This window comes from Eulemur rufifrons, chromosome 7, assembly GCF_041146395.1.
Source record: "Eulemur rufifrons isolate Redbay chromosome 7, OSU_ERuf_1, whole genome shotgun sequence".
Taxonomy (NCBI): domain Eukaryota; kingdom Metazoa; phylum Chordata; class Mammalia; order Primates; family Lemuridae; genus Eulemur; species Eulemur rufifrons.
In genome coordinates, this window is record NC_090989.1 from 160,863,148 (window position 1) to 160,885,135 (window position 21,988).

Here is a 21,988-nt window from a genome sequence, read left to right on the forward strand (position 1 = left end):
CTGGATTGCCTGGATTGCCTGGCCGGGTTTTCCTCCTGTTCCCCTCAGATCCTCCCTGCGCCCTCCGACAGCTGATGCCTGACATTTCCTTTTTGTCTGGCCAAGGCCAGTCACATAAACAGATTATTTTAATGTAAGAGGGACCGCAGCATCTTCTACAGATCCTCTTTCAAATAAACTGGTTCCAGCATGTGCCAAGCCTGGACAACATGTTACAGAGTCTTCATTCAGCCCGTCCAAGCAAAATGAGATGTCATTTTACACAACCAGGTAATAGCACAGGTCGTGCAACCCCTGAAATAAATGGGGGTATGAAAAAGGAGTGGATCTCCCTCTTTATAGGTGTTTTCTTACAATCCACAAGGGATTCCAGCCCTTCCTAAAATGTAGACTAAAAGGCCAAAATTTCAAGCTACAATCATGGGCAAAATGGCTCCCACTTCTGCTGGGCACTTCCTATGTGAAACATAAACAGCTTCAGAATTGGAGGATGGGATGGACTATCCAGGAATAACTAGAGACAAATGGTAGTGAGCATTTATTGAGTACACTTAATCTTGATTATCATAACCCTATGTCATAGGTACTAATATGAATCCCATTTTACAGGTAAGGAAATCGAGGTGCAGAGTGTTGAGGAGCTTGCCCACAGCAACAGTCAGTAAGCAGCAGAGTAAGGTGAGGGCCCAGGGAGGCAACCTGTATAGTGGAAGTGTCTGTAGCAACCCACCTGCCACCTCAGGGCCACCTGTCCCCACCCTCTTGCAGTCAAATAAAATGACAAGGGCAAAAAGAGTGTTACCAATGAGAACTGTATTTATTGTGCAACGGGGAAATCTCAACATGAATCACAGACTCACAGGGAAGTCCTCTAATCAAGTCCATAGCTCCAACTGCTAGATAGCCTGTGCCTCCTGGTCCCAGCAGCTCTGTCTACAGACCTCACTCGCCCATGCCTGGCAGCTGAGGGGAAAGATCGGGAGCTGTAAACTGAGTCCTTGAAGACCAAGGCCATCACTCCGTGAAGCTCTGTTCCCTAACATGGCAAAGGCAGAGAATAATGTGCGCAGGGCACCCAGCACAGGGGCCTCCTACTGTACCGTAACTCGGCATCTAACAGAAGGCTGCAGGCCCTGGGACAAAAATACCCGCCAGATTTGCCAAACACTTTCTAACGTACCAAGTTTTTTACGTACATGATCTTGTTTGGGAAAAATCGGTATTATTTCTTTTTAGGATATGATAAGCATGCATGAGGAGAGACAAATGCATACATCAGTCTTCAAACCAATAATTAACTTCCCTGTAACATCGCACATACGTAAAGACTGATTACCCCATAACCATAAATAAAGCCATCCCTAACACCTGGCACACAGTTGGTGCTTAATAAATGGTGAATGGATACTGAATAAAGAGGAACCACTTTTAATAGAATCTGCCACGTTCCTTGCTCCCTTGAGCCACACAAAGCAAATGTATTTATAGAAACCATCCCAGCCACTCATGGAAGTAATGTGAGAACAAATCATTGAGAAGCCAAGTTATGCCAACACCTGCCAGGAGAGCTCCCAGCTGTTGATGTCAAGGACCAGCGTGAGGTATCTGTGGAACCCTCCACACAGACAGGACGGATTTCAGTTGTTTTTAAACAAGCCGGCAAAGTGGCTAATGGCTTCCCTCAAAGAAACCCCACGCCTTCAGCCGAGGGACAAGGAACTCATTAGGCGGAGCTGCCTCCTTCAATCTCCACTGTCCAGGGGCACTGCCCACGCCAGCAGGGAAACTGCTCCCAGGAGCCCACATGCTGACAGGCGGCATCCGGGGCGATCAGATTTCTATCAGTAACGACACATGGCATTTCTTGCTGGCTCCGGTTCAGGACCCACCCCACCCACCCCCAACAGGCAGATCTCAGCTTTTAATACTTCCTGAACAATCAGGCCTTTACGAAAATGCTTGTGTATCAGTGACACACGTATCACCAACACAGTCACTGGTTCAGTGGCTGTCTGCCCTTGACAGCCCCCCAAACGTGGTCACACTCTCTCTCGCCCCCCTCCTCCCAGAGAGGAGCCTAGAAACCCATCTTCCTCAGACCCTGAGTGCCACAGGAAACTTCTTCCTGAAATTCCGAGAACAACCCTCCCTGGCTGAGTTTTCCCTCAGCTTTGTGGTGTGACCAGGCTTAGGACTCTTTAAGCTCAAAAACACTGACCAGACATCCTGGTGATTCCATTTACACAAGGTTAGAAGTAGGACAGTGGTTATCCCCATGGAGGGGACCCAGGGACACCCCTGGGGCGATGGTCGTGCTGTCTCTCAATCCGGGCGCTCACTGTAATGGTGTGTTCGTGCGTGAAACTCAGCAAGCTGCATCGTTATTTATTTGCACACTTTTCTGTGTGTATGTTATTCGTCTATAAAAAGTTAATAAAGTGCTGATTCCCACGAATTCAGTTTGCTCTGGAACTTTAGGGGTTGGAGGTAGAGGGTCAGTAATGCCATACTCCAGCCACGTAAATCACAGACTGTCTTTCTCAACAGCCTGAAAAACCAGTTGTTCCTGCTATGGATCCCGCTGGTTTCAGAAACACTTTCAACAGCCCTGAAGGCAAGGCAGCCACAAAAGAGCCGCCACGCACGTGTCTTCTGCTGAGGTGCAGCTGGAATTGATCTTGTTTATTCCAAGATCAGACTTAGAAAGTGAGGACTTAGTTCTCCAGATGAAAACAGGCAGCCAGCATAGTTTTCTGCAGAACCTCCTATTTTTAAAATCGCCCGGTTGCTCACAGGGGATGGATGCTTTGACTGTAACACACAATGTTTTTTAAAAATAGAGGCTGTGCCTGCGGCACCGGCCCCACCTCTCCACGTTCACCTCCTTGCCTGGCCTCCTGCTAGCCAGCAGGGGACGGGTGAGTTCCAGGAACTCTGCTGCTGTGACTCACCCTCCCCGGGCCTGACAGCTGCTCCTGGATCTTGCTCAGCTTTCTGCAAGAGATTGGCTTTGGAGTTTAGGGTTCACGCTGCAATAACTTGCAAAAATAAAACTTCTCTCCTTTTTTACGAGCAGACTGAGCAAGCACGTGAGAACACATGGATCAAACCCCGCCCCTCCCCTCCTGCATCACAGGAAACGTTCATTTCTGAGCCCCTAAGTCAGGCCGTCATTTGGCCGGACCATCTATTTAGCAAAGGCAGATTTCTCATCACCTCCTCCCAGCAGGGCTGCTTCACTGGGCAGCTGGGGTTTGATGCCACGGTCCAGGGGCAGCCAGGTCTTTCCTAGCCAAAGGAGAGAGCTGAATTGGCCTGACACCACGAGAATTTTCCTAGCTTGCTTTGTGCCCCGCTAAGATCTCTGACATATTTTAACTGTATAGATTCTTGCACAGAAAATTCCCTGTTCGGCCACACTGGATGTACTTTCCTAGAACAGATCAAACTGCAGCAAAATTAAATCCGTGCACTTTTTCAGTATGATTAATCCGAGGAGGTGGTTCTGCCAAGAACAGCCTCTTCTGGAAACACGTGAGCCTCCCTGGCTCAGCTGAGAATGGAGACCACACTCACGCTCCCTGGGGCAGCTTCCTCCTGCGGTCACTCGGCTACCTAGCTCCACGGAGGAGTTTGGATGACCCTGACTCCTGCAATAAAACTCCACTTAACGGCTCTCTTGGAAGGCAAACAGAAACACAGTGTCTGGATGGAATTGGGGGAAAAAGACCTATGATTGGGAGCCCCAGAAATCTGGATTCAAAGCCAGCTCTGGGAACAGGGACAAGTCATTTCTCTCTGGGTTTCAGTTTCCACATCTGTAAGCCCCAAGGGCACAAGCAGAGCATCTCTCAAGTCTCTCACAAGCTGGTGGCTTTTCAATTCCAGCCCAAAGATACGTTTAAAAGAACTTTTTTCAATGAGTTGCCAACTTCAAGATGTGGATGGCTCTCAAGGGAATCAGGAGGTTTTACATTAAGATCCTACTTTCTATCAAACCAATTTCTCCTGGTCAAATATGAATAAAAAGAAAAAAAAAAAGCTCCTACTTTCTGGATTCTCTTGGGAAATGGGCAGCTCTGGCCACGGTGGGAGGCAGGAACTGGGAAGGGGAATGAGTTCCGGGAAAGAGAATGACAGCCACTGCTCTCACTTCCCTCGTGGGCTGGCCGTGAGCACTGACGTCTGAGACTCCTGTTCCTACGTCCTGCTTTCCCCCAGCCCCCGCCCTTTAACATATTGCTTCACTTTTCCACTTTACACTTCAGCTGGAACACTCAAGACCAAACTTTGAAGTCAAAATATTTCACAAATGACAGTACCAAAAAATCCATTCCATGGGGATCCACCAAGTAGCGGCCTGCACCCCCGGCTGCCAGGATTCTAACACTGACCGTCCCAGGAACCCAGAGCAAGTACCCCCAGGGCCCTCTGACCTCTGTGGGCCATCTCACACCACCTCCCACCCCTCTTCTCAGTCCCTCAGGCCCCCTCAGCCAAGAACACGTGTTTGGGAGCCAGGACAGTGAGGCCAGAGTTGGGCGGGTTTCTGAGGAGGCGGGGGCCACGTCTGCGTTTTGTCAGCCTGCCGTGCAGGCCAGGGTGTGCAGGCGGCTGTGGGCCTGCCAAGTCACTGGAGGAGACTGAACAACAAGCGAGCTACACTGCAGCAGGAAGCAATGAGAGTGTGCGTGGAGAAGGCCCCCAACACGCTGGGCCTGTGTCAGTGTGACGCTGGGATAGGAAGATGGGACTTTGTTCCACATCTCTTCAAAGGAATGACACGAGCCCAGGGGCACGGGATGAAATCCGCTCTCAAACCAGCCCCATCTCAATGGTGGCAGTAAGAATGATAACGGTGACAGTGAGCAGCAGCATAGCCTGACAGCTAATACTTAGTGAGCTCTTACTCTGTGCCAGGCACTGGTATCATCATCATCCCCATTTTAAAGATGATGAAACAGAGGCCAAGCAAGGCCATGAACTTTGAACAAGGTCACACTGTAGCAATGGTGGAGCAGGACCTGGACCCCAGGCAGCTGCCTCATGAGCTTCTGACCCCCGGGCTCTCTATTGCCTCTATCCCATGCACAGGTGCCATGGCACATGTGCCTTTCATGTTCAGGATTCAGGGACAAACACTCCCTTCCATACCCTCTGACATTATTAAAAACCACATGGCATTTATTTGCACGTGCACTCCTCCATGTGTAATACCTAAGTACATTGACATCTACATACACAGGTTATCGTACAGGGTTGTACACATATAACTACGCACGCTGTTCTTTATGCATGGAAGCGAGAATTTTTAAGATTGAATCTGACCATCTGCAATCTGTACCTTACTCGCCAGCTTTAGGTGTATAAAATCGCCCAACTTGTCTTTGTCCCTATTCACAGTCAAGCGTTGCCTCCTCAAAGCCCTGACTCCCAAGGACCCCACCATGGAGAACAAGGGTCCCCACTATTTGTGAAAAGGCTTGAATAATGGGGAGAGCTCTCTTGAAGAACAGACATGGGCTATTTTACAAAACATACTTTACTCCAAGGAAGAGATATTTGGGCCCTCGTTCATTGTCTGCTCACTCTTAATTTACACACAGTCCGTTAAACTTAGAAAGAACAGATTAGAAGCAGAAAAATTTGAAGAAATCAGAAAAAGACAAAAGTGTGCTAACAGGTGGCATAGGAATCTCCAGGAAGGACAGCAAAAGGAAATTTCAAAGCAGACCCAAAGTAGGATTTCCAATCGGGGGAAATGGTCCCGTCCCCCTCCCTAGTCAGTGGGTGCACCCCTGGGTGCAGGTGCTGCGATGACCAGGCAACTGGCACAGGGAAAATCAGAGGGCAGGGGGAGCTGGGATCAGTACGCAGCCTAGCGAAGAAACACAAGCACAGTCGGCGAAAACAAAGAAGTTTTCAGCACAAGGAGGTAAAGTTAAACCACCTGGAACTTACGTGACCATCATGGTGCTGAGTACATGATCTGGAACAAGAATCTCACTTTTTTCTGCCCTGCGGTGAACTCCCTAAAGATTTCACATTTGTACACAATGATGACAGCAATCCAAGTTTGCTATTCAATCGTTCTCAACGCCACTACCTGCATGCAAATATATGTCTCCTCTTTTGCTCTCTAGGGGACATGCAGCAATGTCTGGAGACATTTTTGCTTGTTACAAGATGGGGCTGGGTGGGTTTTACTAGTACATAGTGTGTAGAAGCCAGGGATGCTGCTAAACATCCTACAAAGCACAGGACAGCCCCCCACAGTAAAGAATTCTCCAACCCAAAGTATCAACAGTGTCAAGGGTGAGAAATCCTGATCTAAACCAGAGGAAAGGCAGCAGGTGTGCATTTGACATCAGAAAGAAAGGTGTCCCAACACTATCATTTATTTACCTGCTGTGTGACCTAAAACTCTGGTCTCCTTACTTGAACAAGGGGATAATCACTCTCAGCCCCTTATGACCGGGATTCACAAGAGCTGGTTTTTGAAAGTCCTTTAGCAGTGCAGGTCTTGCTCCACCTTCAGGGCTCCCCCAGAGCTTGCAGAGCCTGCCTTGGGCTGAGGGGAGGGGAAGGAGGTGGTAAGAAGCAGTGGGCCATGGTTAGGTGGAGGACAATGCTGCAGAGTGGTCAGAACGGACTGGCCCCGGGTTCCGGGTGGTACCCACTGAGGATGCAGACTCCCTCATAGGGGGCCCGAGAGGGACAGGGGCATTCTGAGGGAACTTGTTGGGCTGTTCCCCATCAAGCCATGCCAGGATGGGTGGGGGTGAGTACAAGCCAGGGTCTACAGAGCAGGGTGTCGCCCCCACGTCTTCAAAACCCATTACTGTTGCTACAACAACACAACTACAATAACAATAGTAATAGTGACTGACATTCGTGGAGCACTTAAATCTGTGCCTGTAAGTTATCTCATTTAATCCTCACATCCACCATGGAAGATGGATAGGATGATTCCCTCCACTTTCCAGGTGAACTAAAATAACTTGCCCAAGGTCTCACAGCTCAGACAAAACTGGGTTTCACACTCAGGACTCTGACGCCACAGTGCACAGCCTTAACCATTAGGACACCCTCCTCCCAAACCACACCACTTCCATTGCCATCCCGCTTCATCACCACCCATACCCCCATATTCTTGAAGGAAGCAGGAAACCAAGCTGCATATGTAGTATGATTTCAATTAAAATAATTAACATGTGTATGCATACCAACGCAAGAAAGAAATTTCCTGTGATATTCACTGACAGTGTTTATTGATGAGCAGTAAAATTACAAGAGATTTTTTTTATTTCAGCATATAATGGGGGTACAAAAGTTTAAGTTATGTATATTGCCCTTGTCCCCCACCCAGAGTCAGAGCTTCAAGCGTGTCCATCCCCCAGACGGTGTGCATCGCACTCATTATGTGTGTATATACCCATCCTCTCCTCCCCCCTCCCATTTGCCTGACACCCGATAAATGCTATTCCTATATGTGCACTTAGGTGTTGATCAGTGGAACCAATCTGATGGTGAGTACACGTGATGCTTATTTCTCCATTCTTGGGATACTTCACTTAGTAGAATGGGTTCCAGCTCTATCCAGGAAAATACAAGAGGTGCTAGATCACCATTGTTTCTTATAGCTGAGTAGTACTCCATGGTATACATATACCACATTTTATTAATCCACTCATGTATTGATGGGCACTTGGGTTGTTTCCACATCTTCGCAATTGTGAATTGTGCTGCTATAAACATTTGAGTGGAGATGTTTTTTTTACAGAATGTCTTTTGTTCTTTTGGGTAGATGCCCAGTAATGGTTTGCTGGATCAAATGGTAGATCTACTTGTATCTCTTTAAGGTATTTAAGGCATTTTAAGGTATTGTTTACTTCCTCTTTATATATTTTTCTAAACTTCTCAAAGTTTTTTATAATAAACACAAATTAATAGTTAACAACATAATAAAAATTAAGCTTATAAAAGTAAAAATTTATAAAACTTGTTTTTAATTTTTAAATGTATTACTTTTTAGCAAAAGTCTAACAGACAACATGAAATTATCAATTGTCTAGACCAGAAGTTGGCAAATTATGACCTGAAGACCAAATCTGGCCCTTTGCTGGTTTTTATAAATAAAGTTTTACTGGAGCACAGACACGCCCATTCACTTACATAAATGACTATAACTGCTTTTTGCTACAACTGAGTTGAGTAGCTGCCTGTGGACATAAGATAACATTACATCCCTCCTCCTACTCTTGCCTGGAGATGAACCTCTTTCCTGCCTCTAAACTTCTCACAATGTGTCTCTACTTGTTTTGCTACAGCCTAATCTGGATATACCAGGAAGCTAATGAAGCTGAAGATTTGGGGCCCCTCACTGCACAGGCCCTCCTTAGAAAGGTGTTCATATGCTCTTGTGCTTTTGTAGCATTTGGAAAAGGATATTTTTTTAATTCTTTTTCTTGAAATTCCCCACCCCCCTCAAATTATATAAGCTGCAGACTCCTCAAAATGGATCTGCCCAGACTTTTTTTTTTTTTTTTGAGACAGAGTCGCATTCTGTTGCCCCAGGCTAGAGTGCGGTGGCATCAGCCTAGCTCACAGCAACCTCAACCTCCTGGGCTCAAGCAATCCTACTGCCTCAGCCTCCCAAGTAGCTGGCACTACAGGCATGCGCCACCATGCCCGGCTAATTTTTTCTATGTATATTTTTAACTGTCCATATAATTTCTTTCTATTTTTAGTAGAGACAGGGTCTCGCTCTTGCTCAGGCTGGTCTCGAACTCCTGAGCTCAAACGATCTACCTGCCTTGGCCTCCCAGGTGCTAGGATTACAGGTGTGAGCCACTGCACCCGGCCTGCCCAGACATTTTACTACCCTTGTTCCATTTTCAAGAACATAACATGTTCAGCAGAGAGAGAGGTCTTGTCCCCCAGCCCCTAAGCAGCACTGGCCGCAATGCACTCTTTGATTTCCAATCCCCAGATGGCCAACTCCTGCAGACAGAGACCACAGAGAAGGGGACCCGCCCGGGTCAGTCCTCAGCATCCACCAGGAAGTTCACAGAGCAGACCATGCCACTGGAAAAGCTCCTCACCGCACCGGGAAAAGAGGAACATCCATGCATACCTGTGGTCCTTCCACCATTCGTACCTCCAGTGAAATCCACCATCCAAACTAATTTATATATTTCATGATACGGAGCCTCTAAAATCACAGCACTTCCAAATGATAAGAGGCAGGCGGATGGATGGATGGTCTAAAACTGCTTCCTAAATGATGGTAATGTTGCTTGCAAGAACAACAAAAAGGAAATCAAATCACATAATGTACATTATGATTATGATTACTAATGTACATGCAAACATTTTATTATTTTAAAGACCTCTCAGATGTGTGGCACTACCGTTATGTTGGAGCATTTACATCAGTAGCGAGCACACTCAGCCCAGTTGTCAAATCAAATGCCCAACCGCGCCTTAAAGTCGGTGGACAGTGTCCTTCACTCTCTTGCTCTTGGTCCCTCCCAGGTCTATTCTTATCTCCCCTTCTCCTTGGTGTGGGGGAGGGGGCCACCTCCTGAGCCCAGCTGGCGGCTATGATAAGCAGGTGTCAGGAGTTTGAAAATGACCTTGCCCATCAGCTGGTGGGAACCACACAGACAAGGAAGTCACTGTATCACTGTCTGCTGGGTCCCAGCCCCTGAAACAAGGCACAGTGAGGCCTGAGGGAGAGAGAGAGAGGAAAGCTTTCACACACACACACACACACACACACACACATACACAGAGGGGAGTCACCTCTGACAAAAGGAAATCCACATAATGTCACCCGGAAGAGTGAAACTGCCACTGACAAGCAAAATAAAAAACCTAATAGTGAGGATGTGTTGAAGTGTTTCCCAAACAGAGGTAAACAAAAGAGAGTGATCTTTAGAAACACCCAGGGAACGTGTGCATTCTACATGCGCAGTTGCCCAATTCCATTAGCAGAGAGCTGGCGGAGGTGGGGGCTGGGGAGGGATGTATATTTACCGAAAGCCGATTCCAGCGCCCAGAGAGCCAGGGCTGTGTAAATGGCCGTTACTGTACCAGCCCCTGGAAGGGGTCCAACACCCAGGACATGCTCTGGGAAGAAAGAGAATGTCCACTAACCCAGTTCCTAATTAAATGTGGGTTAACTGGCACTGTTCCCTGCAGCTCAAGGGGCCAATTTAGAGCTGAAAGGAGTGTTTTTCAAAATAAAAAGGCAGAGCCCGCCAAGCTAGCGCCTTTTATTTTCTCACATCCTTTCAGTTGCTCAACTTGACCCAGTGCTCGTTGGGTTGACTCCTTGGTCCTTGGAGAAACAAACCCTCCCCTGCTCCCACCAGCTCCACGTCTGCAAGGACAGAGACACCCCCTTGGCACACATCAGCTTGAACTCCATTCCTCCTTTCTCATGGTGTGGTCACTGCTGCCAAAGGATGAGTCACCCGTGAAAGCCACACATTGTCCCCAGTGAACAAAAGGCTGGACCTAGGAGAGTGGCCCATTCACACTTCTCCAAGAGCTGACCAACCTCTTTCTCCTCTTCATGCAACTTCCAGGGGATGCTGCCCGATGCTGGGGGAACGGTTAGTCTTCTCTTCCCAGTTCCCATCACTAATACAAACGAGAGGAGAAACAGGCTTGGGAAAAACTCTCAGTGAAGAAAGCAAAGAGAGAGAGGCCACACAGCAGTTACAGCTGTGAACACCAAGGCCAAACACCATTCAAGATGTCTAAAGGCCAAAGAGAACTATAGATCAATTTGTGGGTAATAATAAAGTCACATGTATTGAACATCCACTAAGGGACAGGGCTAAAGAAGTGTGTTATGTGCATTATCTCATTTCATCCTCAGAACTACCCTCTAAGGTAACTCCTGTTATCAGCCTCATTTTACATGCAAGGAAAGTACAGCACAGAGAGGTTAAACGACCTACTCAAGGTCACATAGCTGGTTAGTGGCACAGTCAGGATTGAACCAAAGCAGTCTGGCTCCAAAGCCTGTGTTCTCAAATACTATGTTATTGTTAATTAACAAACTAATTGACAATTATAAAATTAAAATTATGCTGAAGTGTTGATATTTGGGAGGAAGTTGTGATATTTTACTTTTATGTCATGTCTCATCACCCCTCCACCACAAAGGCTATAACTTAGCTTTCAACAATACAGTAGCATCTGCCAGGCAGTGTGCTGAGCACGTGACCCATATCATCCTATTAATCCTTATGAGATCGGTACGAATACTATCCCGTTTACAGATGAAAACACCAAGCTTCGGGGAAGTTAGCATCTTTGCCCAAGGTCATGAAACAGAGAAGGAATCCGAACCCAGGAATGTCAGATTCCAGCATTTATATTCTTTCTATTATATATGCTATCTCTTGAAGAATTTCAAGATTTTCCGGAAAAGAAATTAAGAGTATCATGAAATGAGGGGTGAGAAGGTGAGGATGACCATGTCCGATGATTAAGCCACCTGGATGCACCAGGTGGTAGGGACCACAGTGGGTGGCTGGCCTGTAGCCAGGGACGGTCCACCCAGCCTGCAGCCTGCATCAGATGTGGATGACCTTTGGCAAATCCCTTCTCTCTTTGGACCTTGGTTTCCTCGTTTGCAGAAAAGGAACAAGAGAGCAAGGGGCCTTCCTGTGCCTTGGTCAGACTAGGGGCACTCTCAGGGGGCTGTGCAGGCAGCTGTTTCTCCTCTGTGGATGGTAGCTTCCCTCCTCCCTCCCTGGCACAAGTCTTCAGGAGCAGGTTTCTCATTTTGTCCCTGGACCCAGATCTGTGCACCCAGGAGAGAGTTACTGGATGCAGGCAATGGCAAGGAAGTCACAGTCCTTCTCAGCCTTGGTGTGTTCCTGAGGAGGAGAAGAGGAATGGAGGGAAGGAAGGGAGGCTAGAACAGAAGCTGGATTGAAGGCAGCTAAAGGATTTGAACAAGTGCTACACCTTAATCTGGGAGGTATAAACGTATGGAGAAACTCACTGAACTTGCCCCCTCAGTTGGCACATGCGCTGGATACACTTACACCTCGATAAAGATTAAAAGGAAAAAAAGTAAGTACTTGAAGAGATGACAGATCATATCAGGCAAGATTCTGCCAAATTAAAATTTTGCTACTATAAATGCTCTACATAAAATATTTAACATCCCATCAAAGACACCCTTTTAAAAGTGCCTACCTTCTAAGTTCATTATGAAAAGGGAACAATACAGAATTGCCAAGATGAATTTTATTTTTTAGAGACAGAGTCTCACTCTATCACCCCGGCTAGAGTGCAGTGGCCAGATCATAGCTCACTGCAGCCTCGAACTTCTGGGCTCAAGCAATCCTCCTGCCTCAGCCTCCCGAGTAGCTGGGACTAAAGGTGCATGCCACCACACCCAGCTAATTTTTTAATTTTTTTGTAGGGACAGGGTCTCACTATGTTGCCCAGGCTGGTCTGGAACTCCTGGGCTCAAGTGATCCTCCCCCTTTGGCCTCCCAAAGTGAAGGGATTACAGGTGTGAGCCACTGCACCTGGCTCAAGACAAATTATTATGTTTGACTAGGAGGTCAGGGATGAGGGTGAGCCTGAGGAAATCTCTAACAACCGAACTTCAAGATGCCCAGCTAATGCTTTAACTCTCCACTTCTATTTCTATGCCTGATTCAGTGGAACAAGTAAAGCCTCGAATTTCAGATAGGGACTTAAAATCCTGATTTTGTCACTGACTTGCGGGGCCCTTGTGTTGAGTCAAGAATCATAGCCCCTTGTCATCTCCCCTCTCACCTATGGAAAAGGACAGTGAAGACCACAAAAGAAAGGGGACTGCTGGCCCAGATGGTGTGAACACCTGGGGTTTCTACCACCCAGCATCCAATTCCCTGTGTGTGGGTCACAGCACCTGGCCTTCTCTTTGAGGGACCACCTCTCCCCCACTCTCCATCCATGAGTCCAGACGAGACTGACCTTCATCCTTCACCCCCAAGTTCCAGAGTTCGAGGAGAGAGTATGAGGCCCAAGTTGAACAAATCTGAGTTCATTCAGGAAGTTTTGTTGGAAAAAGTGGAAATGATAAGCTTTCACTCCACAGCAGGAATCAAATGTCAGCCTGCATCTTCTGGGTGGTATCATATGGAGGAAACCTTCCTGGGAATGACGCCAACACAGAAGAAAGTAGAGCCAAGAGAAGGACAGAGTGAAGGCAAGGCCTAATAACACTGGGCTGCTGGATCCAGCCATGCCTGAAACCATAAAATCTTAACTAATAGAACCATTGCATAGAATTACAAGATCTCCAAGTTACAAGGAGCAATAGAGACTATCTATCCAGCAGCATTTTGCACATACTAAGCATTCAATAAATGTATGTTGGCCTAATGAATGAATAATTTGTTTATTCTTCTAGTTTCAACTTCTCAAACTGAAGGAAATCTATTCTGTCAGTATTACTCTAAGCCACAGTATAAACCAACCACATCTTCATGGAGTATTAATTTAAATGACAGAAAGAGGCCGGGCGCGGTGGCTCACGCCCGTGATCCTAGCACTCTGGGAGGCCGAGGCGGGCGGATCCCTAGAGCTCAGGAGTTCGAGACCAGCCTGAGCAAGAGCGAGACCCCGTCTCTACTAAAAATAGAAAGAAATATATGGACAACTAAAAATATATATAGAAAAAATTAGCCGGGCATGGTGGCACATGCCTGTAGTCCCAGCTACTTGGGAGGCTGAGGCAGGAGGATCGCTTGAGCCCAGGAGTTTGAGGTTGCTGTGAGCTAGGCTGACGCCACGGCACTCACTCTAGCCCGGGCAACAGAGCAAGACTCTGTCTCAAAAAAAAAAAATAATAATAAAAATTAAAAAAAAATAAATAAATGACAGAAAGCAGTTAAAATACTCTTTTATATAAAAAAACTACAGATCATAACCAAACATGGTTCATCCCAGGAAGGAAAGGATGGGTCGATGTTAGGAAATCTATCAATATAATCCATTTCATTAACAGGGTCAAAAGAAAAAACAAAAACAGATGACTCCTTAGATGTTAATCTTGTTAAATTTCAACATTTATCCCTCCACTTAAAAAAAAAATCTCTTAACAAAATAGGAACAGAAGGAAACTTCCTTAAGAGGTCTATAGCTCAAAGTGAGAGCCAGCATGACATTTCATGGGGAAACGTGGGGTCACCCCCACTGAAGTCAGTACAAGGCAAGAACGACCCTAGATACCATCGTTGGTTAATATTACTCAGGAAGCATTTGCCAATTCGATTAGACAAAAGAAAAAATGTTTCACCAACTGGAAAGGAAGAGGAAGCAAAATTTTATTAATTTGCAGATAACATAATTATATGCCTGGAAAAATCCCTCCCAACAAAAATGTAATAATAAAATAAGATCTGAAAAACTATTAGAACAAATAGGAGAATTTGATAATATTAATCAACATTAATAAGAGAAGTTATTAATCAGTAGCTTTCTTATATACAAGAAAAAAAAAGAAACGCAAATACATGATGGTGATCCAGCTAACATAAATAATTATTCTACGAACATATTCCTTCTTGGGCTCTGCCACCTTCCCTCTTTTTTGCCTGCATGAATCTTGGTGCAATGCTTGAAATGCACAGCTATAACCATAGACATCACCAACCAGGTGTTTATCTTACATTGGCTCAACCATCTCTGGTGACTGGGAATCCATCTCCTGAGACTGCCCACTGCCCAGTCACCCGGGGAAGCCCAGCAGGTCTCTCTTTTTGCCAGCAGAGGAAGAGGAAATTCATCTTTCAAGATTCGACCCTCAGAAACAAGGCTGACCAGACCATCTACACACACGACAGTCCCGTCATCACATATCTATACTGGCCAGCAAGCTGCTCCTCCCCCAGGCTAAGCCCCTCCTTGCCCCTGGACCTTTGCACATACTGTCCCTTCTGCCTGCCATGATTTTCCTCAAGATGACTGCAGGGCTTTCTCTCTCAACATTCAGGTCTGTGCCAAATGTTATTTTCTCAAAAAAGCCCTCCCTGTATCCCCATCTAAATTCCACCCTCTTACTCTCCACCCCATCACTCTATTTTTCCTCATTAGCACACATCACCAGCTAACGTTGCTTGATACGTTTGTCTGTTTATGGTCTGTCTCTCCCACCAGAAGGTATGCTCCAGCAGGGCAGGGACCACTCTGTCTGTTTCATCTATTGCTGTATCCCTCACCCCAAACACAATCCCAGACACACAGGAGGTTCAACAGATGATGGTTTTATGGATGGATGTGTAGACAAATGGATGGATGGATGGATGGATTCCTTCAGTCCCCAGTTCCAATCTTAATTCTACCACCTGAATATTTTTCATTATTTCTACCTCTCTCCATTGATAGCCAAGCTATCTACCCACTTAATCTCAACAGGTATTTATTACCTCCATCATCTCTCTCCTCGATGGCTACAATACAGCTGGTCTCTCACCCCTGAGTTCGGCCTCACTCCAAATCTTTTTCCCACTCCAGCCGGAGGTCTTTTCTCAACATGCAAATTTGATCATGTCATTCCTCTACTTAAAACACTCCAGTGGCTGTCTGGGACCCTTGGACAGAGTCTAAGCTCTTCTCTACCAAGGCCCAGAGGCCCAGTCCTCCCAGCCTGGAGGCCTCTCAGTCACCTATCACATTCCATGATCCAGCCACCCTGAACTGCTGTCTCTTCTTCCAGCACATGATGTCTCTCTGCACTCAGGGCCTTTGCGTTGAGAAGGAGCGCCAGAAGGGGCGCCACTCCTTCTGCATGGCTCGCTCCTTCCCTGCTACCCCTCACGATGCTTCCATTTTCTGTCTGTTACCTCCCACGGGAAATGTTAGGTCCACCCTGAATTCCCCACAGCTCCTCACGTTTCCCTGTCATATACTTAGCACCCTGGGAAAGGCGTGTTTAGGTCTGTGCCCTCCTGGACTGTCAGGTTCACAGGAGCCGGTCTGTGCCAGTCATAGCACCCAGCACAATGCCCGGCATCGAGCAGACACTCGAGAGAGACTTCTTTGACTTTAACTTAAATCCTGCCTTCTTCACATTGGCACAGCATTCGTTCTTTGTGTCACATCTGATGCTGCTCTTGGCATCTTGATTCACCATTCGTACTCCCTCTCACAACAACACATGTGTAGGTGCTCGCACTTGCACACACGCTCGGGAATCTGTCGCTCTCCAACACTCCCCTTCACCACCACATTCTAACCTTGGGATCTTGTTTCCCACCTAAATGTTATAGACAGCGTGGGAACCTCCCACGTCAAGAACACTCTGCTCACATTTGACCTGGATTTACCAAAAAACGAGAGTTGTCAATAAAACTGGGGACTTTCTCGGAACTATCTCCCTTAGCCACCATGCCTGTAAGGCTGACAGCAAACAGATTCAACCTTACTTGAAAGTCTTAATAAAAAAAACACAAAACAAAAATCAGAGCTGCACCTGTGTATGATTTGTTTTGTAACTTAAAAAAAAATTTGCCCTGTGTTAAGAGTGAGAGAGTACTTTTTTATTACAAGTGCTTTTCCTTCCCAATAATTATTAGAATAGGGTAATATCTCTAGATAGGAGAGAGATAATATCTAATATCTCTAGTAGATAGGATAAAAATCTCTATCAGATCTAAACCAAACACAATAGAGGCTGATGCGTTCACCAGGGTGTCAACTCAGCATCGCCAGCGTGGGTCATCCTGTCCTTGGAGGAGGTGACATCACCCACGAGGGCCTCACTGCAAATGCTGTGCCTGGTCTCCAGCCTCCGGGCTTCACTGAAGTTCATGCAAGGGGAGGGACGGGAGGACCGTGGTAGGTGGCACCACCAGGACACACTCAGACAAATGCAGAACGTGGATCTGACTCCTCAAAATGTCAGTATCATGGGGGGCAAAAATAAGAGAAAACTCTGTCCTGGACTGAAGGAGATTAAAGAGACAGACCTAGCAAACGCAGCGTTTCAACCAGAACCAGGCCCTCCATGGGGTGGGGATAGGGAAGGAACTGACAAAGGGGTCTTGGAACAACGGGGGAAATTTGAATATCGACTGGATATGAGACGATATATTAAAATTATTGTTAATTTCCAGAGGTGAACAATAGTAGGTGATTATGCAGAAAAACGTTCTTATTTTTAGGAGATATAGGCTGAAGTATTTAGGAGTAAAGTGTGAGGATGCCTGCAACTTGCTTCCAAATGGTTCGGCGGCGGGGAGGGAAGGTGTAGATGTGTACACACATTCACACACACACTCTCGGGGACGGAGAGAGAGAGAGAGAGAGAGAACAGCAGAGGTAAAATGTTCATCATAAAACCTAGGTGAAGGAAATACAAAGATCTGCAGTATTCTTTCAGCTTTTATATAAGTTTGCAAGTTTTCCAACTATAATTGGGTAGAACAAAAACAAGGTAAAAGCTAGGTCTCTGGAGGACACATTATAATGAAAAGGTAAAGAACACAAAGTTAAGGGGCTATTAGGTCTTTAACAAGTGATTACAGTTCTGATCTGTTTCAGAACTTAAAAACATATCTACTACCCACAAGCACAATATTCTTTTCACAATACTAGTAGTTTTATGAGTTTTTGTTTTGTTTTTTCATTTTCCACATTAGGGACCGTGTGTCCTTGCCTGGAATGCTCATCCCTCCCCCAAGGAAGCATTCGCAGATTTCACTGGAGAGGTGACCCCTCTCCATGTGTCTGGGGAAGCAGAGAGCAGGTTATTAAAACTCACCCATAACTCTGTCATCGTAACCTAACAGAACATTCTGTCCATGTGATTCCAAAGTTAACAGCTGACTTTCCTGCTAATCAGAGCCTCAGTGCAGGGAGAGGCCGCATTAAGTTCCTGCTCACTCATTCTCAGGGCAGGGCCTGGCACACAGGAGCCACTGCACAGATATTTGTTAAATGAATGAGATGTTACAGGCCTTTAAAAATAATGCAAAGGAAGATAATGTAACAAACACAGGATTGACACCGCGAGAAAAAGTATAATAAAATGACTATGATTATAACAATGTTAAAAAATAAAACTGTGCCCCCATAAAGCAAAATACCCAAAAAAATCCCACCAAAATTAAAATTGTAGGTATATCATTGGGGGAAGGGGGTGAACAAATGAGTTGCCATGATAAAATCCTAAGAGTATGGTAGGTACCTAAGGTATGTGGACTACAGTGACTTGGGGATAAGGGACACTAAATAAAGCAAGGAAGGAAGTCAGAGAAATGGTGAAAACTTTTCTCACTTGGTGAAATTTACAGGTGGGAAAAAAAATCTTCAGCCCTAAACATGAGGACAAGCTGGCCAAAAGGCAACTGGGTGTTGACTCTGCCTATTTAATTGCCATCACTCAAGACTTCGGAACACCCAGGTTCTAGTTCCACCTGTGCCACCAACGCACTGTGTAACCTCAAAGCACATCACCTGTCTGGGCCACTTCCCCACTGATAAAATGAGCAGTGGGTATAACCGAGCCATAAGATCATATCCAATGATTCTATTAAAGGACACAAAGAAGTCTCTATTTTGTTCCTTCAATTGCTTGCAATTTCTTAGGTCTCTACAACTACTTTGCAATTCCTTTTTGAAGTAGAAAAAGATTTAGATTTTCTTAAAGCAGTTTTGTTTGGGGTGTTTTGTTTTGAGGCAGAGTATTGCTCTATCAGCCCAGCTAGAGTGCAGTGGCATCATCATAGCTCACAGCAACCTCAAACTCCTGGGCTCAAGTGATCCTCCTGCCTTAGCTTCCCGAGTAGCTGAGACTACAGGTGCGCACCATCACGCTTGGCTAATTTTTCTATTTTTTGTAGAAGCTAGCCTCGAATTCCTGAGCACAAGCAATCCTCCTGCCTCGGCCTCCCAGAGTGCTAGGATTACAGCAGCCACTGAGCCCAGCCCTTAAAGCAGTTTTTAAAGAAGATTTTTAAACAGATCAGAACATCACATCCCACTCTTGACCCTGGATCCTGAGTAAGAGTTAGGTGATGGTGTTAGTCACAAAACTTTAGAGCTACGAGAAAGCTTCACCATCTTTACACTGTTATAATGTTCCACAGTTTACCAAGAAATTTCACATTATCTAGTCCCACCCACCCACTTCAGAGATAAGGGAACTGCACGCAGAGGAGAGGCCAGCCCCTGCCCCCGATGCAGCGATGTGCCGAAGCCAGCTCATACAGGGAAGGGAAGATTGTGCACATCCCAGTGCCTGTCATTAGTCGGTTGAAACTGGCTGTGGTGGGAGTATTTACACTACAGAAATGGGCCAGTGCTATGATTCTGAGCTTCCCCCTGCCCCCAGAAATCCAGCCGACCCTAATCCTTACTTTAAACCAAAGCCCAAAGCCAGACTTATTTGAACCCAGGCCTCCCTCCAGCCATTCAGGGCTCCTTTCCAGCCCCCTGGTTTCTGCTTCCTGTTGAGTCTTCTGCCCCTGAGAAACCTAATCTGGACTGCAAAGTCCTCCAGGGTGTGGACACTGTCAGATTGTAATCAGGGCCCTGCCCCACAGTGCCGGCCACATGGCAGGCCCTCAGGAAACACTCATCACTAAGGAAGTCAACTCCTCCTTCTCGGCTCTGCACAGCACCTACAGCACTCTGCACACAGGTGGGACAAAAGCCACCTTCGGCTCAAGCCCCAAAAGTGCTCCTGGAGGAAAGCCTCAACCCAAGTTCCACACCCTAGCTGAACACCCCAGACAAAACCAGCACTTAATAAATGCATCTCAATAACTGTGTCCCTCATGTGGACTCAATGAGCACTTCAACAACCAAGGGCTCAGACACCTCCCAGCCCATCCTTGCACAGCTCTCTAAGCCCAGTACTTAACCCCTGGAGTTGAACAAGTTGATTTACCTCCAGAGGAAGTGGCACTCTCTTGCTTGGTGGGAATTTTCTATCAGATTTCCCAGGAAGCAGATTTACATGATATACACGGTGTCCCTCCGGTGAAAGTGCTGCGTGGGGGCAGGTGCTGCTTTGTGTGGCGCCATCCACTGGCCTGGGCAGGGGCGGGGGAGCTTCCTCTTTGCCAGATGAGTGTGGGCCAGAGACGAGCACCCCTCAAAGACATTCTTTTCCTACCTGTCGTGCTACATGAGTTGTATGTCTTGGCGCCACCTCAGACTGCTGTGCCCATTCAAGTCCCCTGCAGTCTGTGTGTCTTTAAACATTTCCCAAGTACACACCATGTGCCAAGACACTGCCAGGCCCTGCCTTCAGCCCTTCTTGTCTATTACATGGAGTTATCTCCCCTTCTGGACTGCAAGCTGCTTGAAGCAAGGTCCAAGTTTAATGTAGCCTCCAGTGTGCCTGATAGAGTGCTTAGCACATGGTAGGTTCTCAAAAAACTGTCGAATGAATTTCTTAAAGGGATATCACCCTATGTGAGGGGTTGTCATAGAAAAGTAGAGGACGTGTGTTCTGAGAGTTCCTCCCTGGCTCTGTGGTTGGTGGGAGAATGATTTACGAACTGACAACAAACTAATGCCATGTGCTAGACACTGGCCAGGTGCCCAGCCACGGAGCTAAGCACTTCTTACTGCACTGAATCCTCGTGTCAACTTTATGAACTAAGGACCACTGTTATCCACCTTTCACACATGGACAAACCGAGACTTGGAAAACTGGGCCAGGATATTCACCACTTCCCCTGACCCCCTCCGGGCAGTTCCTGTCGTCAGTGGGGCCACCCCATGAGAAGGTGACCTCTTGGAATAGGAACACGCTGCCGGGCTCCTAGTGAGATTAGAATGCCCACCCTTCTGCACCTCGACAGAAGCCCACTCCCCACTGGGGCAGCCACAGGAGCTCCCCCCATTCTTCAGGGGGCTCTGCACTCCTGTCTGCAGGCAGAAAGTAAAGGAGGGCCCAATCAGATGAGAAGCAGGTGGGGTGGTGAGAAGGCCCGGGGCTTTCTCCCTTGGGAGTGTCAAAGGTACAAATTCAAGTGTAAACCCTAGAATTACCAGTGACATCGGAGCTGGTACTTAAAACTCTGCTTCCTCATCTGTAAAATGACATCTCCTGCCTCGTGTCCTGATCACATAATTGAAGGACTGGGTGGAGGCTCAAAGACCTCCCAATCCAGCACGTCCCAGAGGTGATCTGTGCAGATGTGGGGGGCTGCCCTCTCTTCAGAGACCCCTCCCTGCACACCGCCCCCCCCCCCCCCCCCCCCCCCCCCCCCCCCCCCCGCCGACAGAGCCTGCAAGAAGGGTCCCATTTAAGTGAGCTTCAGCAGCACTGGCCAAACAAGTTTGGCAACTGACCCCTTTTTCTCCCCTGCAATGCCGGTGAGTGTCAGGAGGAGACCACATTCTAAGGCGCAGACTCTGGGAATGCTGATGGGACGTCCAAGAAGACACCTTGGCAAGGTGAAGTGCCTTGCCACAGAGCCCCAGGGCAGGGGAGTTTGCAAACTCCTGGCTGTCACTGTCCCTCCTGTTGGGTTTCCAGCTTCTCAAGGTCAGCAGCTGAACCTGGGAGGTGGGGGAAGCAGAGCAGGTCCTACAAGGCCTTTGGGCAGTGAACAAAGAGCTAATAAAAATCAGTGACCAAAACAGCCCTGGCCTAACGACCAGATGGAAGCTGATAAGTGGATCAAGGAGAAGAGAGCAACTAACAGCCAGCGGGGAGAGCTCTCAACACTGTGCGAATCAGCCTAACCCTGGAGCATGAAAACCGATGGAGTTGCTGGGGCAAATCTCAATTTTGGATCAAGGCCTTGATGGCGCCATCTACAAATCACTCAGTTTTCTAGCCAATTCAGCCCTCCAAAGCGGCACAAGGGCTGGGCCTGGGCCAGATGTTGGGCATCACTGCACCAGACAAGGAAGGCCCTTCCTTCCAGCAAATTCTAGCAGAGCCGGCACAGAGGAGGTGCTCAAAACACATTGGAATAAGGTGAGTGAGCCAGAGAGGACT

General features: G+C 47.1%; 1 protein-coding gene across 2 annotated transcripts in view; it reads right to left on the reverse strand.

Annotated features, from left to right (window-relative positions):
* The window catches only part of ARHGEF3 (Rho guanine nucleotide exchange factor 3), a 255,558-nt gene that overhangs the window by 229,556 nt on the left and 4,014 nt on the right, over positions 1-21,988 (reverse strand). Inside the window, exon 2 of one of the 2 annotated variants that reach the window (XM_069473719.1) lies at positions 2,453-2,608. The gene's annotated coding sequence lies outside the window, so the exon portion shown is untranslated. Of the gene's footprint in view, positions 1-2,452; positions 2,611-21,988 lie in introns of those variants that run through there. The other variant, XM_069473720.1, reaches the window with a different exon arrangement.